This window comes from Stegostoma tigrinum, chromosome 20 (assembly GCF_030684315.1).
Source record: "Stegostoma tigrinum isolate sSteTig4 chromosome 20, sSteTig4.hap1, whole genome shotgun sequence".
Classification (NCBI taxonomy): domain Eukaryota; kingdom Metazoa; phylum Chordata; class Chondrichthyes; order Orectolobiformes; family Stegostomatidae; genus Stegostoma; species Stegostoma tigrinum.
The window spans coordinates 34,935,218-34,951,174 of record NC_081373.1 but is presented as its reverse complement, the minus strand read 5'-3'; the positions used below and the strand labels follow the sequence as shown (position 1 = coordinate 34,951,174).

Here is a 15,957-nt window from a genome sequence, read left to right as displayed (position 1 = left end):
TACAACACGATCTTTAGGGATACTTCACAAGATAGTTTAGGAAGAGCTGCAAATGGCAAAGGGTTTATCAAGTACAACTATCCTAAATGGACACACAGTTTTGTTTTGCCAAAATGTTGGAAAAGATAAGAAAAAGGATAAAAGTTCTATGTACAAACACTTGCTGTTCTCAAATTTAACATTTCATATTAACGAGTTAAATTCTGTTCATAATCATGCTATTTTCCTATTTTCAGAAGCATTATGCATGACAGCAATCTTCTCTGGTTTGATGCATTTTTAAATTTCAGACTTAAAATATTTATTATTACTGAACTGATTACATATAATCATATGAGCAGAAATTAAAGGACAGAAGCGAAGAATATAAAGCACAAAGGATCTTTGCAAGAAATAAAAAGGTAAATTGCACTTATTTATCTGTTTATAAATGCTTTCTAATAACTAAAAATAATAACTTGCTCTTGCCAAAATATATAACTCAATGAATCCTGGTTATTTTGGGTGGATAGTTTACTAGATCACTGTGTCACAAAAAAGTCTGATTGTTAAATGTTTAAATACCCCATTACTTGCTGCAAGCTGTAAATAAATAAGACAAAAACAATAATTTCCTTTTACACCTACCATGAAGTTTAGTAAGTCAAACTGTTTGTTATAAATCATGCTTTAAAAGACATGACCCATGTGATTGCTAATCTTGAGACTGACATACTACTCAGGTGTACCTTAGATATGTACCTTTTTTTTTTCTTTGCAGTGACCCAGTACTTCATTCATTTAAGAAGTGTCAGTCCCTTATAACTAAGGCCTGAGTTCAAATGATTCAGATGATAAAGTGTCACCCTGTGGCCCTGATCTTCAGATTTACAGCTTCCATAGAAACACATTCACTTCTATTCTATGACTTTCCTGTTAATACCTATGATACCATCTATCTCTGCTGAGATACTTTTACAATGTCAAAAGATATCCTTTGCTTATTTTGCCTGCAGAATTTACTGTTCAAAATACCATTCTTCATTGACTTTAGACATCTTTACTTAGCCTCTTCCTAATATTGCCTTTCTCATGTAGTTCAGAATTAGATGACAAATGCAATGCCCTACAGAAACGTTCTTTACAAGCTAGGGAAAATATAAAGGAAAGGCCCATTATCTACATCTGAGTGCCACCACATACAGCTTATGGTTAATAGTCTACAATTCAAAACTTTTGTTTTTATTCAAACAGATTGGTACAAGACATACAGAGATATGAAGCGGAAGAAAGCATACCATGAACATTAAGTGGCAATCATCTGTTGAACTGAACATTTGTCAGTGAAAGTATGAACCATTACTCAAATTCTAACGTAGGTATCAATGGATAGTTGATTCTTTTGTTTAGAAAATTTCAACCACACACTGTGTACAAACTTGAATTCAGATAAACATGCTTTCCTCTCTGCATGGAAACTAAAAAGCTTTTAAACAAACTTAAAATAAAAGGTACAATCTTCAAATAATGCAGAATAAATGATAGCTAAGTTTCAAGCTCTAGATCAGGGTTAAATATGCATTTACAGGCAATCTCCAAATTTACAAAAGTCTGAATTACAAAAGCTTGTAATTACAAATGAGATCCATATAAGGATGTATATTAATGTTAATTTTAAAGATCCACCAGGTAAATGTATGCTCATACTTACAAATGGCTATTTTATATTGTACTGGATGGTGTTCAGATTTTGTACAAATCGATTTATGAATGGACTCAAGAACAGGACCCACTTGTAACCCTGGGACTGCCTCTATGCCTGAGTTACATCAGCCTAGATCAAGTGTTCTAGTCAAGTGCGAAGTGAATTGTTTTCAGCTTCTGGTATTCTCTGTATACTTTGTATTTATAATAGCACTACATCATAAACTTCATGTAAGTTGCTAATTATCTGCTGTGATGTTTATCAATGACTGAATGAAAGCTGTGCAGCATAGCAAATTGTATGTTATATATTAATTTTAATAGCAACAACAAAATGCATATGCACACTCACATACAAAGCAAGTATTCTCCACTAATTTCTCACCCTTGAAGCTTCTTTTTGTGAAACTAAATAAATTTGAAATACACAACTGACTTGGAAGAAAATAGCCAAAATGCACATTCAATAGGATTAGTTTGGCTGAACAGGACTGAAAAAAAAATTTGCTTGAAAATGTTAAAGATGAGTAATAGGAGATCAAAATTTTATGATATCACATGATCTGCCAAAATGATGTACATTTTTAATACAAATTATTAAGTGGAAATGTATTGCATTATAATGCATGGTGTATGTGCTTTGGAAATTTTCAAACCACTTGACATGTTTGGAATTTCCTTGAGAGTCTTTTTGATCAGCTGCCACACTTTTGACAAATTCTGTTTATGCACTTCAGGGGTTTCAATCAAACAAATGCCAAAATATGGTGAACAATCAGAGGACTGTCAAAGAAATTCCAGGAAAAGATTTTAGAATATTCAGCGAATAAATTGCACTTCAGGCAGTTTGTATTTTGTTGTAAATGATTTGTTCCTCTGCATTTTACCTTCTCGCCTGACAAATATCATGTAATTTTTAATTTCTAGCTTCAGTTTACAGAACTATATGGTGCACTGATGAGAGGCAAAAAAAAGGAAAAACTTCACAGTCTTGCACATTTCCTGCTATTTTAAACGACTCCAGCACCTTTTTCTGGGATTGTATGTACTGCTGTGCTGCAGCTGCAATAAGAAATCGAGAAGAGGCCCCATACTTTCACAGCTGGTTGAGGTGAAGAATTGTTTATAACCAATGTACTATGTCAGTAAAAGTGTTTGAATGGGAAGCCTGCAATTTAATAGATGAGACTGATGATCCCTATCATTCTGGACTCGATTGCAATGGTATCCGGTATGAAACATCTGAAGCAGACAGAGACGATTAAATTGGAAATAGCAAATGGCAGGGTGATTGGAAGTCTGGTGTATTATAGCTCATTCTTCTTCCTATCTCCACCTCTCTCTCTATTACTTCCAAGGCACCAATAAGCGTTTAATACGAAAGAATTTTTGAAGTGGTGTGAAATTGTCACATTGTAAGTTACAGCTGCTGATGATTTGGTTGCATAGAAATACAATTGTACCAACAACTAATATACAACACAAATGTACAATCATCATCAGTAGTGAAGTGATTTTTAATTAAAAAAAATCTATTTTCCACAATATTACTCTTTAATGTGTAACAGAAGATGGAGCTAAGACGGCCTTGACTGGCATATGTAAAACACAAAACAGCAACAGATTAAGTCAACCAAAATTACTGCTCAAAAGCCAAAAAAATAAAACTAGAGTCATGGATGTAAATTAAGTGGAAGTAAATTTAAAATAGAAATAATGTTTTTATTTACTATTATTTGCAACAACTCTCATTAGTAAAAATATTAGGGCAGCTGAAAATACTGCTGGACAATGTAATGGGAGTTAAGAACAGAAGAATATGAATCAAATGGCGTGAAGCTTTTCCTAAGTTTGACCTTTTCTAACTTTCTTACTTTATTCACAGTTCCTACACATTTTAGTGACTACATTGAGAGCCACTGCTTTATCTGTTCTTACACTTGTATTTTCAAATGCAACTTTGTAATTTCTGCTCCAATGCAACAGAATTTATGGTAAATATTTTCCTTTGTCATGTACGTACTGATAGTTTCTTTGTGCATAAATATAGCTCATTGGAAACTATCACAGCAACAGGCTAGAGAAGCTTGACCACAGGAATAAAGTCATTTGTTCGGTTGAGTTAATGCCTTATCACCAGGGAGATTTCAAACATAAACACTTTATATGAAAATACACAAAGCATAACAGTACTTTCTTCTGGTGCTCAAATTATATATGAATAATCAGACTATAATTAAACATTAGAATTATTAATCTGAGGCAACATAAACCTAACCCTTGTCAATATTTTTTTGTTTAATCTAGTTCCTCTTTCATTATGTTCTGCCTAATTTACGTAATTGTAATTCCACAAAGTTCAGTAGGATGGCTATGATTTTTATTATACAATTTGGAGACAGACAATCACAACAATTTTTCTTCATGACTGACATCAGCTGTACTCATCCTGAGGTGTCAATCTCTTGTTTAATTGAAACATATCCAACATACTTTATAAAAATTATGACACTAAACACGATAAGATAGAAATGCATAAGATAACAAACAGACCTATTTATTACAATACACTAGTTATCAATTTATTGACAGATTTTTACTCTTGCAGACTACCTTTCTTATTACATCTTCCTGAGAACCAGAATTTTTTTCTGCACAAATATGACATGATACCTCGAATGCTTTTTAAATTTAACAATTAGCTTACATTGCTTTATAAACAACATTATGCTATGATAATGTGAAATAGGTAACTTTGGCTATGTGATTCAATGTGGTATCTACAAACTAGCTGAACATTTATTTTCCAAATTATTGGATCAAGGTATTGTTTCATTAACAAATGGCTAGGCTTTTCAATACATTACTTTATCTGGTGCAGACTTGTCATTATCTTGCAGAATGTAAATGGATAAATATTTTAAGGAGGAAAAAAAAGGTTGGGATCCAACTGGGGAAAAAGCAGGGCTATCCTGGATTATTCTTTAAATGAACGACTTGATGGACTGAGTGACTCCTACTGTGTTGTACTATTCTACGTCAACACATCCCTTCCCAGAACTTAAGTGTCTTACTTTTTAAGAAAAGGAAAAAAAAACTACTGCCATTCTGAAAAGGTTATTGTTAAAATTACATTCACTTTGGCACTACACTGTGAAATTTGCTGCAAATTGTGCATGATTGAATTACCAACAATACATTGAGAGATTTTTTTTGAGTTATACAGGTTGGAGGCTCAAGTGGTTGAGTACTTAACTCCAAACAACAGGTTTCAAATTCTAAATTACAAGATTGCCTGTCTGTCCAATTTTCTTGCCTTGCTTGGGTGAGTTTTGTCAGGTCTTGACCAGGCTGCTGTTTCTAGCACCAAGTGGAGGGAGCTGTTCCATCATGGTGAGGAAAAACTGATGTATGTCAGCTTGCACTGTTTGAATTACACCTCCTGCTGGTCTATCAAGAAAAAGTATTGACAAATACAATAGAGAAGTCTGCAGCCATGACGTGTTTCCCCTCTGCTGGAGCATAAGACTATCAAAAAGGGAAAAATATTTTAAAGTGAAAGAAAAAAAGACTAAGAATTATAAATATAAAGTAAGTATCTATAGCTGTAGACAAAAATAGTTAACTTTTGTTTAAATATTTCCTTCCATTGGGTTTTACACACCCTCTATTCCATCAGTAAGACAGTAAAGATAGACATGCCACTGTGATGTGAACTATGGGGATCCTATTAGGGCATGTCTGTTTTCTAGCATTGGTTCCAGTACAATCAGTCAGTCTGTTTTCATAACATCTTTTCCTCATTTTTACAGCACAGCACAACCATCAGCCAAAGTATCCACTGAGATTTGTTATGTTATGTTATGTTATGTTCATAATCTTTTAGAATTCATTCAAGAAGAAAACCTGTAATAGAACATACCATTCAGCCTCCACCACCACATTGGAACACACGAGAGGCACATCCTTTCCATTAAAAACTGTTACAACAATTATGTGGAGATAACAACAACAACAAGCAGCAAATCGGGCACTGGGAAACTAATTTTCAATTTTTTTTTATTGTGGCATCACTGTGATGCTGAAGTGGATTCTGGCCACAAAGCGGTCTGTGTAGATGTGCTGACAGTGTGATAGGAAGGAAGCATCCAGGCTGCAATTGCAAAACAGCCAGTGAGAATTCATATTTCAACAAACCATTATAAAGGTATTGCAAAGAATTGTAGTCATTTATACTGAGTAGAAATAATTAAATTTAAATTCTATAACATAGTGAAACTTTACAAGAAATTAAAGCAAAACTATTTCACTGTTTCTTTGATTTCATGCCAGGTTAAAACTCCTGCCCCTGAACATTTCTCCACGTTTTGCATTCCTGTTTCTTTATTTCTCACTTTGTCATATCTTTGCCTTTTCTTCCTAACTGCTTCTTCTTGTGCATTTCTTAATTAATAATTCAGTGTAATCTTGACTTTTTTTTCCCTCATTCCTTCATCTAATAAGCCTATCTCCAGCCCACTTGCCTTGTAAATATTTTGCCACTTCCCATTGCAATCTCTTTCTATTTTTCCAATACATCAAACAAACCACAAAAGCTCATCATACAGTTAGTATAAATTCCAAGTTACCGCACTGATTTACAGTTAATTGTCATGCAACAAAGCATTCACATATGTGAGTGCCAAAGGGGACCTTGTGCAGTACCAATAGTGTCCCTTCCTCTGGGCCAGGAGGCCCAGAATCAAGTCTCTTCTGCCTCGGGGTGTACCATTACATGCCTATAAAAATATACTTTTTTCCACAGAAGTATTGGCGATGCAATATCAGCAAACTGGTCTCTATCCACTGCAACTTCTTGTGAAAAAGAACACTCCTCTTCCTAGATTTGTATTAGTTCACTAAAATGGAAAGATAGAATTTTGCAAAATGGTTAGCTCATAATCTAACATTTTAAAACTTTGCAGCAATAGTTCTCAAGCACATTTTAAAATATTTTTGTGGGGCATACCAGATTTTAATTGATACAAAGAAAATATTATAAACTAACTTCCACCGACATTTTTATCCAAGTAATTTCCAAACCTGGAAAAAAAATTAGAATTTAATAATATATAATCAGATATCTATATATACGCACTTTTTTAAAAAAACCATCGTTAGCAAAAAAAATTAAGTCTTACTTGCCATTAATAATAAATGAGGAAAAAGGTTGTACAAGATTTATTGGTGGGAATATTAAGATGATTTATGACTTGATGTTTTCTACAGATGAGCACAACTTACCAGGTATCTGCCTGTTACATGACTGTGAAAAAGCATGCGCATCTGTGGCATTTTTTCACACTGCAAGCCTTTTATATTTTTAAACTTCAAACCTTTAATATGCAGATAGCTCAGCAATTTCTTTTACAACAGATGTCATAATTTTATGCTAATATAAATGGCCGAGCATATTGTGAGTGTAACAGTTCAATGTTATTTTAGAGATTTTTGCTGTGCTGTGAAATCCATGGTTATGACTAAAAGAAGATCTAATGAACTGAATTTGAAAGTACAAAGGAGACAGTGAAGAATTCAGCCAGTGTGGTGATGAAACACCAGATAATTTCTTGATGTATACAAGCACCAAGATTAAAAGAAAGAACTGTTTAATTATGTATTAATTTATAGCAGATCTAAAATAAATCTAAGAAAGCACAAAGTTGTTTGAACTGAAAACATCATGGGAAAATCACAAGGTAACATACTAATCACTGCTGAGTGACAGAAAAATGAATTATCAACTATACAACGAAACAATATGGACATTGTGAGGGAATTGATTTGGATTCTACAAAGTCACTCAATTGTTTTTTTCTGTTTCCTTCATGTCCAGACATTCATAATTTATAGTGCATGAGGTCATAAACACATTCATGAGTTTAGATACTCTTGGATTGTAATAGAGATCTTATAGTATAGTGCCCAAGTAAAATATGTGTAATTTATTGTTTTCTGCATTAAACAACAAAATGACAAATCAACTAACACATCCAGCTCTATTACACCTCAAAATCCAGCTAGACTCTACCCAACAGGTTTCACATCTCAAGCACCAAATTAATCTTCACAGGGCAGTGACTGTGAAGAAGGCAACAATAATGGCTATTTTGAAACAGCGAAAGTTCCATGCCCTGAAATCTAATTAAATCTTCTTGCAAACATTGTTCTTTTAGGTAGGAAAGTTGCTCATGACACCAGCAGATATCCTTGTACTTTTTTCCTTAGTATCATTGGATCTTTAAGTTAAACCTGAATTACTGAAATGCTTGGAACCTCAATTTAATATTCCATTAAGGGCAGTTTATTCAATAATGCATTGGAATATCTGTTTAAGACATCATCTCAATCCCTTTGATAGGGCTTAAAGCCATCTGATCCAGAGGCAAGAATATTACAAATTGAGCAATGTAATGTTTTCGTTATAAATAGAAAATCAAAATGAACAAAGGAAAACTTAAGTGTAGAAAACATGCTACATTGCTACATGCTACCTTTGTGGCTACAAAAGCAGGTCAGAAGCTGGCAATACTGTGACGAGTAACTTGCCTCCCGACTCCTCAAAGCCTGTCCGACATTTACAAAGCACAAGTCAGGAGTGTGATGAAATACTCCCCACTTGCCTGGATGAGTGCAGCCCCAACAACACTCAAGAAGCTTGACACCATCCAGAACAAAGCAGCCCACTTGATTGGCACCGCATTCACAAGCATCCATTCCCTCCATTATTGATGGTCAGTAGCAGCAGTGTGTACTATCTACAACATGTACCATAGAAATTCACCAAGGAGCCTCAGACAGCACTTTCAAACCCACACCATTTTCATCTGGAGGAACAAGTGCAACAGATATATGGGAACACCACCACCACCAAGTTCCCCTCCAAGCCACTCACCATCCTGACTTGGAAATATATCGCCGTTCCTTCACTGTCACTGGATCAAAATCCTGGAATTTCCTCCCTGATGGCACTGTGGGTCAACCCAGAGCAGGAGGACTGCAGCAGCTCAAGAAAGTAGCTCACCACCACCTTCTCAAGTGCAACTGGAGGTGGGGATGAAACGCTAGCCAGTCAATGACACCCACCTTCCACAAATGAGTAGAAAAAATTGCAATATGAGGGCTTAGAATGTAAAAGCATCAACAGTTTATATAAGCAATGATCCACTTAAAAACTGAAATCAGGAAACACTACATTCTAGACTTTGAGATAATCACAGTGAATCTCAATATTATAAAGGAACTAAACAAGCTGCTGACTGACAAAGGCTTTGAAAAGATCATTATAATTTTAAAATTAATAGTATGAAATTCTGATGGCAAAACCTGCATGGAAAGGTGAAAGACATCTATGCATTTCCTCTCTTTATCAATGGCAAGGAAAAGATTGTATGAATACAAGGCTGAGAAGTTGTTGAATAATCATGTCAATATTTTAATCATGTCAGTCATTGTCATGTGGGATTACCAGCTCTCCTAAAATATCACATACAACAGAAAGATTAATCTGCTAAAGGAAGAAAGTCTTTAGGGTTCGCCATTCAGGAATTTGGATCGGAAAGCCCAAATTTATGAGGAGCTGAAACAAAACTGGAAGATTTGCCTAGCTTCAGCTTCAGAGTGACAACACATTACCATGGAGCCCGTTTGGATGTTAGAATTTTCTAAGCTGGAAAAACAAACAGATAAAAGTGAACTCTCAGGAAGTATGAAGCATTTTGAATGAATTTAGGGAGAACTAAAAATTTAAAAGTATAATGTCATTGATACCTGATAACACAATTCTATTTGATTGTGTCCAAAGTTCTGTTCTATGGTTTAAAGTGTAAATCGCCTTCAAACATGGTGTTTATTCAATACAGCTTTTAGTATTATATTACAGTAATCATCTTAAAACATCAAATATTGCCATGAAAGTCATAACATCAACTAAGAAATAACTATTTTACTGGGGAAAATAGCAATTTCCTATCTTTCTTAATTTTAAGCATCTTCTATTCATCCCAAACAGGCAGAAACCAAAGATTGATCACAACAGCAGCATAATGGTCATCAAGTTACCTTAGACTGTTTAATAAAAATTTAACTTGATTTAAAATGTTTATTTTGTTAATGCAACAAGATTCTCGCTCACAATACAACAAGGAGTAGTTCTTAATGACAAACAAAAACAACTTATAATGTTCAGTCATGGAACGTTTTTCATTTGTGATCATGTGACTTCATTACAGAAGAAAGTTGGAAAATAACCTAACCATTGTAACAACTGCATTCAGGGCACACCTTCCCTATTGCTCTGAAGTTATCGCTCTATGCGGTGAGATCTTCAATGGGAAAAGACTGACACTTGTACTGTTGTTCAGCTGTCACCAAAACTAAAGTAATTTAATAGACAAAAAGAAGCAAAATGATGGCATAGAAGGTAATCATGCTCACCATTATATTGTTGCCAGCCAAACAGAAAAATAACCAGTTTATCTCTCTTTCTAGCTTTTGGTATGCACGGCTATGGGTTACAATCCCTCAAGAGCACATTCAAGCATTTTTGTTACTCGTTCAGAATGTGAATTCCATGTCTCCTGGTTTTTTATCTCAACTGATTGAATGAGGTCCTTCATATCCTCCCGATTTAGGCCCCTTACGGTTTTATTTATTTCAAATAAATCGCCCCATGTTCCAAAGAAAACAAAACCATCTTCTCTAATATTTCCTCACAGCTGAAATTCTCGATTCCTGGCAACATCTTTATTTCAATCCTCTCCGTAATGCATTGACACACCCATACACAATGCTCTGCATGCGATCAAAATATTGTTTTGGTTTACAATTTCACCATACCCTCCCTACTCTTCTATTTTATGTCTCAGTCAATAAAGATTTCATATGCGTTCTTAAATTTTATAATGATTTAGATTAATTCTGTAGATAAGCACAGAGTTAAAACAATAAATAGAAATCTCTCTGCCAGAAAATTCTGGCAATGCATTATGTTGCATACGTATGGTCAGTCTATTATCTCCACACATCCAAAAATTACAGTTTTCCACAATAGGAATATAGGAGTAAGGGGGAGGATTAGCAGTAGTCCATCTGGACTTCAGGCATACTGCCTCAATTCAATAAGATCACAATTGAATTAGTCATGATCTCAACTCCATCAACCTGCCACTCCCAAAATTTTCATTTTTTGTTGATGAAAAGTTTATGTCAACCTTGAATAAATTCAACTGCCCAGCCCTTCACTGTTCTCTGCAAAAAAGCAGTGACGTTCAGGGGAAAATAAATCACAGCCAAAAAGGGACCTTCCAATTCTTGAACTGTACCCCTTGTTCCAGACTCTCCCAAAACAAGAAATAATATCCCAGCATCCAGTTTACCAACTTTCCTCAGAATCCTCTAGTTTCAATAAGATTACCCCTCATTCTTCTAAACTGCAGTGGGTGTGACCCCCTCACCCGCCCCCCAGCAAAACACTTCAAACTTTCGTCATAAGACAAGCCTTCATCCCACGAAAGAGTGACATGAGACTTCTCAATTATTTGGAATGCAGTTAAATATTTTCTACTAAAAGAAGAACAAAACTTTACAAAATCTAGAGTTATGGCCTCACCACAGTGCCAAACAGCTGAAGGAAAGCTTTACTACCATTGCATTTCCTTCACAATAAATATCAACATTCCATTTGCCTTTCTAACCACTTGCTAAATAACATTTTTCTGCAAGAATACTAATTATTTTTGGCACGTGCAAAGCAGAAAAAAAACATTCTTTATATATTCTGATTACCTATCCCTTTAAATATTTTGTAGCACTGTTAGCTGATTAACTCTTCTCCATTTACACTTTGTGCTCAGTTTTGTTTGTACTTAAGAATGACCCTTGTTGCTGTTCAGGGGAAAAGCCACGTGAAGAGACTCAGCTAGTGCAGTGTGGCTGTTTTTTTGCCATTTGAGATATTTTCATAAACACAAGAAATTGTCTCAGCCGGGAAGTTGAAGTGCAACCAGTCGTTAGAAGCTGGCTTAAACTTAAATCACCTCTCTGCACCATTGTAGAATAGTTATACACCAGACCTGAATTCTCAACCATATGACATTACAAAGAAATCAGGAGGGGGAAAAAAGAATCAAAGTTATGGACAAAAAAAATAATAAATGTTTCTTGCATTTTACTTGAACATTAAAATTACATGCTATTGTCCAAACAAAGAACAGGAGTAGGCCATTCAGCCCTTCAAGCTGACTCTGCCTTTTAATAAAATCATAGCTCATTTGATTGTAACATCAAATCCACATTCCTGCCTATCCCTGATAACCTTTCTAGCCCAGGCTTCAAATACAGATTTAGTAGTTAAAAGTTACCATGGCAACAGAATGCTGCTTTGCCCAGGACATACATTCTAAGTGTCTTTCTGTTGGTTGATGCTGTCAATTTACTTCTAAAGATGGAGCTCCTGACTCATCAATAGTGTCGTGACAAAGATGATTTATAAAGCTGTCATTAATCAACAACAGAATTTCTACACTTGTCATAGATTTGCCTAGCTACTTATTCTCAAGAATATTTAAATATTTAACACAGCTTACTGGTCAATAGTATTGACAATCATTGTTCAGTGAATTCCTTGTATAGCATTAAACAAGTCAACATTGCAGCATTGGTAGGAAATCAAGTAATGAATACAAACGTTCAAGCATATGAATTAGGAGCAGGAATAGGTCATTTACCTCCTCGAGTCTGTTCTACAGTGCAAAAAGATCATGGCTGATTGGATTATTCCCACCTAACCCCAATTCCTTTGCTTACCAACAATCTAGGTACCTCAACCTTGAAAATATTTAAGGATTACTCAAACCTCAGAGAAAACAAAACTCATTTCTTGTCTTAATTTGAAATAACAACCCCTCATTCTAATTCTTCCACAACAGGAAACATCCTTCCCACATGCACCAGATGCTTCAGGATTTTCCATGTCTCAATCAATTCTCCTCTTACTCTTCTAAATTCCCAGCAGATACAGGCCTAGCCTGTCCAAAGTTACCTCATAAGACATCCTATCCATTCCAATTATTAGTCTAGCAAACCTTCACTGAGCTGCTTCTAAGACAGCCTGCCTTGAATAAGGATACTGATATTGTACACAGTCGTCCAGATGTGGTCTCACCAATGCCCTTTATAACCGAAGCATAACCTCCCTAATTTCTGTATTCAATTTTCCTCACAATAAACCATAACATTTTAATAGTTTACCTAGCTACTTGCTGTACCTGCATACTAACAATTTTTCAATCCATGCTTGACAATACCTAGACCTATCTACATCCTGGAGTTCTGCAATTTCTCAATACTCAGAAAACATGCTTCTTTTCTACTCTTCCTGCCAAAATGAACAATTTCACATTTTTTCACATAGCACTCAGTTTGCCAGATCTTTGCCCACTCACTCAATCCATCTATATGTTTTTAGTAGCTTCCTTATTGCCTCTTCAGAACTCACTTACTTACCTAACTATCTTTGCACCATTAGCAAATTTAGCAATCATACCTCAATTCCTTCATCCAATTCAATTGCATAATTTGTTAAAAAAATTGAAGCTCCAACATTCGTCCCTGCGACATGTCATACAACTTGCCAACCAAAAAAAAACTGCCCATTTAAGGCTGTTGTTATGTTAGCTACACATCTTCAATCTATGCATATATGTTATTCCCTATAATGTGAGCTTTTATTATTCCACAAGAGCCTTTAATATGGCCCAGTTAAAAGTCTTCTGGAAATCCAAGTACCATATATCCATCTGGTACCTTGCATTGGCAGCACATGCAACCTCTTCAAATAACTCCAACAAACTACTGAACGTAACTTTGCTTTTACAAAACCATGTTTACCCTGTCTGATTACCTTGAACTTTTCTAAGGACCTTGCTATCAACTTGAAGGAGAAGGGAATTCTATTCTAAAACTTCATTGCTATGTTTCAAGCTGTAGGAAGCAATGGCCTTGATTTTAGATCTCAACAGCAAGATGCAACTTCATGAGTAACTACAAATACAGTTTCCACAAGCTTGTTAGTGGGAATATCTATCAACCTGGTGTCAGTTTCAATTCTGTGTCTTTTACAGATAATTTCAGCATCTGAATAAAGCAAGCAACAGGATGAGTCTGTAACTTCAGGCTGAAGTCTCCACACTGAGCAGCAGTGTAAAGCAGAGTTTAAACAAATGTAAAATTAAATTATATTTTTAACAATTATAGGAAGTGAAATAAATATGGGAAAGAAAGGGATTTATGGGATTTAAAAAAACAATATAGACTCTTAACAATCTCGTTATTATTTCCACACTTTCAGTCATAATTTTTTTCAACATTCAAGAAGTTGAGCAAGTGATTGTGCTGTTAAAAAGCTCTCATAAATGTACCATCCATATTCTGTTCAGCCAGCATTAAAAGTAGAACTAATGGGCAATTATCCCAAGTTCTGGTCATTACATGAGTTTAAATCTGGGCCTGTTGACAAGACCTGCAACAGCACATCATCTGAAGGAGTTCATTCAAACAGCAAGGTCTGGATTTCCACTTCAACAGTGCTTATGCAGATGCCATTGCTGTCAGATTTACCTTGTAATAGGAGAGTGCACCAACAGCGATAATGTTCTTGGTACATATATTTTCTTTTTATGCAGTTGAAATCCTTGTATCATCTGTATGGAACTTTGATATTACTAATATAGATGGCAATACCAAAAATTTGGCTTTTGTACATTCAATGTTTTTCAGTAGAGATAAGTAGGTTACTGAAAATTCTCCTTACTCCTTTTATAAACCTTGCAAAACATAATAAGACGTTCCTAATTGCTCTTCATAATTTAAGTTTTGAATTGCTATCATTGTTTAATCAACTTCAGACAAAATAAAGTTTCAGAATAACAGAAACTTCCAGCACGCAGCATCAGTCAGCCAATCTTGCTTGCAAAAGGGGAGGTTGCCATAGTCCAAGCAGACCAGAGGGCTTCTTGGCTAAGAGAGAATGAGAGAGAGAGCGGGAGTGAGAGCGAGAGTGAGAACTGGTGATGTTTAACCTGAGGGCCACCATAACTCATGGTGAAGGGACAGGCTGAGAAAGAAACTCTTTCATGGTAACCTCAGCCAGTGTGGGCACTGAACCTGCACTGTTTGTGTTGGGGAACACCTTATTTTGGATTGAGCCTCACTGTAGTAGTTTCCTCCTTAGAAATGACAATATTCCCATCTGAAGAAGGGTCTAGGCCTGAAACATCAGCTTTTCTGCTCCTCTGATGCTGTTTGGCCTGCTGTGTTCATCCAGCTCTACACCTTGTTATCTCTGTATTCCCAATAACCTGCTCTTTTTGGTGGAAAAGACCCATGTTCTACCAAAGAATTATATGCCATTAACATGGAAAATAACAGATAGCTATCACAGTTTCTACACTCAAAGTAATAACACAATCTGATGGAACACAAATGGAGTGACTTCTACGCAATTTGTGATGCACTGCATATTTTTAAAAAATGAAGTTCAAAGCTGGTTTGCCTTGAAGGCCTGCAGTTTAAGCATGGTGGCAAGATTTCCGTACCATGGCTTCAGTTTTTGTACATCCATCAAGGCACTCTCGTCACAGCGCAGTACAGAGTCCTGGTAATTCCCTGTGATAGCATGAAAAACCTTACTTGTAAATATTTGGAGCTTTGTTCATGTGACTGTCTCCCAGATTGCAGCAAAGGTAAAGAAACACTCATTGACCACCTCCTGGGTTACACTGCAGAATCTGCAGTCATTTCCAGCTGGCTGATTTACAATGGAGCATGTTTCAAGACATTCCAACAGTAGTGCAGGTTTTTACTCAGCAGCATGCTTAATGGATAAAAACAAAAATCAGGCAGAGATTAGCAATTCCAATTCAAGGTACTTCTATGTTTCTAATCATTAAGTTAACAACTCCATTGATTAAATAGTGTGGAAAAATCCTTTTTAAAAAACTATTCGAACAAACTGGCATTTTAATCCTGGAATTCAATTCATCTGGAAAATAATCCCCATGCTAATATTTTCTTTCCTACTTTGAACCCCATCTTCAAAGTCCCTCTCTTTAAATTTCAGCCCTGAATTCCACTAACTTAATGTCATTTCTGACCTCTCTGCTCACTCCCCTGTTTTTGAATCAACTATAACTCAGGACATGGCCAAAATTGACAGAATTTTCTGTCCCAAACAGC

General features: G+C 35.5%; 1 protein-coding gene across 6 annotated transcripts in view; it reads right to left on the bottom strand.

The window, feature by feature from the left end:
• Positions 1–15,957, bottom strand: part of mgmt (O-6-methylguanine-DNA methyltransferase) — a 370,995-nt gene that overhangs the window by 288,996 nt on the left and 66,042 nt on the right. The gene's annotated exons all lie outside the window — the stretch shown is intronic.